The sequence below is a fragment of the Petaurus breviceps genome, unplaced genomic scaffold (genome assembly GCF_028583685.1).
Source record: "Petaurus breviceps papuanus isolate PSGF00001 unplaced genomic scaffold, PetGlider_PUasm1.0 91041, whole genome shotgun sequence".
NCBI lineage: Eukaryota > Metazoa > Chordata > Mammalia > Diprotodontia > Petauridae > Petaurus > Petaurus breviceps.
In genome coordinates this window covers 1,312,471-1,314,768 of record NW_027187400.1, presented here as the reverse complement: position 1 = coordinate 1,314,768, position 2,298 = coordinate 1,312,471, and the positions used below count along the sequence as shown (strand labels likewise).

The 2,298-nt window shown below is 51.7% G+C and overlaps 1 protein-coding gene across 2 annotated transcripts in view; it reads right to left on the bottom strand.

The window, feature by feature from the left end:
• The window catches only part of SDC3 (syndecan 3), a 71,416-nt gene that overhangs the window by 32,114 nt on the left and 37,004 nt on the right, over positions 1-2,298 (bottom strand). The window lies entirely within an intron of this gene.

Sequence of the window (2,298 nt, the reverse complement as noted above, 5' to 3'; positions counted from 1 at the left end):
TGATTGTCTAAACATTAAAAAGTTATGGAAATTAAATGCAGATTAAACTGAAAAGTATGACATACCTTTTTGAAAAACTGGTTGTTAAACATTTACCAGCACACCCCTGCAGAAAGTTTTAACTACTTTAATGATCCAACATGGCTACAAGGTAAGCACAATTATTCCTATTTTACAGATAAGGAAGCTGAGGCCTGGAGAGGTAAAGCCACTCACTCAGGAATATCAGACTAGGAATAGAATAACCCTCAAAGACTTTCTGGTCAGATTTCATCTTGCAGATGAAGGGACTAAGGTCTAGGGAAATATCTAGAGTCCTTTAAGTAACAAGTATTAGAAGCACACTTGAACTCTGACCCTCTGACTTCAGGATCAGTATTCTTTCTACTGTAGCCCCAGTAGCAGAAAACTGCTTTCCGTGGGGTCAAGGATTATTTTTGTAATTAGGGAAACTGAGACCCCAAGGCTGAAAAGATTTGTCCAAGGTCATATATGAGAATGAGAAAGTACATGTGAAGGAAGAGAGTCTAAGTGAAAGAGGGGTAAAGACACACACAGTAGCTAGGACAGAAAGGGAGACACATTCATTACTGCACCTGGTCTGAGCCCAAGATCCAGGCACACCCCTTTGGCGTCCAGGATCCCTGCATAGAACTAATCACGCCACAAACACTCAGAATAAAATCAAGTGTAATTAATTCTGCTGAGCTTTCTTCCCCTGAATTAGTCAGACCGAAGAGCTGCCTGTCCTGAGCCCGTGGCAAAGGCAGGTTAATGGCACTGCTCAGTGTGCTCATCTGTGAGTTGGAGGGGGTACAGGAGGCCATAGGGGGAGAAGGTGACGCAAGTACCACAGAACACAACTGCCAGCTGAGTTATAGCCCTTCTAAGCTGGAGAGGGTGACCCACTTTTTCCTCTGTCCCCTTCCACGAACACCCTGGCAGCCAGCCCAGTATCCTCAGGACCAAAAGGCTCTGACTGATATGCCAGCCAGACTCTTCTCTCTTTGCACCAAAGGGACCCCAGACCCAATTCTACCAGATCTGGAAGGGAGAAAGGGAGTGAGGTAAACTACCCATGACCAACAACCAAGGGGAGACCCAGAGAGTTAGGGTATTTACCCAAGGTCACATAGCAACTTCACTGGTAAGCCAGGACAAAAGCCCAGGGCTCCCACGTGGTCAGCATGCTCTCCAAATCTCAGTGCTGATAACAGAGGCCATCCCACCTAGGAGTCCCCAGCTCAGCCTCCAGGGCCCAGATACTGCTGATGAGAGGCGGCTGCCACTGCCACCCCCCTTCCTCCCTCCTGTGAGAACACAGTGCCCTGCACACTCATCAACTCCATCCCAGAGACCCTAAACGAAGCCACAAGAATGTGCCCACACACTGCCAGACTCCCCAGGGAAGCAAGCCCCAGTCTGGGCTCCCAGGATAGGAGCTGGGGGCCAAGCAGGAAATAAGTCAATGGGGCTGACACTCTGGGAGTGCCCACTTTGGGGAGACTTGAAGGTGAGGGGCAGGGGGGAGGAGAGGGGGCGCTGCCTCCAATGTTCCTTACCACTCTCTCGCCACCCCCCCCCCACCTGACTGCCCAGCACTTTGGGAACGGGAGGAGGGGTGGAGAGGCATGAATGAGCCCTTTGGGAGTGGGGGGAGGAGCAGAGGCAAGGAGGGGAAGGAGGCACGAGTTATGCCCCCAACAGGGTGCTGCTAAGGATGGAGGCTCCCTGATCCAAACAGCCCCTTGTGCCCCAACATCTGGGAAAAAAGAGGAAAAGCATTCCCTAAGGTCCCCACCCAGGGGGCCTCAGGGAGGGAGAGCAGCTCAGAGAACAGCCTCAGCTAGGACTTGGCAAGGGCCTCTGCAGAGACCACTCTTTTCTCTCCTGCACTGTTTCCATACAGATACAAACATTGTTTTCTCCTCTTCCCAGCTTCCCCTTAGGCTCAAATAACAGAAAACACTTATCTGAGCTGTTCCTAGCTGCTCTGAAGAGAGAGCTGAGAGCACTTCCCAGACCGGCTCAAAACCTGTATCCTCAGAGCACCACCTCCATTACCTCTAACCGCCATCATCACTGCCTATACCCTGATCACCCCACCACTACTCCCTCTAACCCACTATCCCTGCCACCTGTATCCCCATCACCACTCCTTCTAATCCCCCATCACCACTGCCTGTACCCCCATCACCACCGCCTGTACCCCCATCACCATCGCCTGTACCCCCATCACCACCGCCTGTACCCCCATCACCACCGCCTGTATCCCCATCACCACCGCCTGTACCCCCA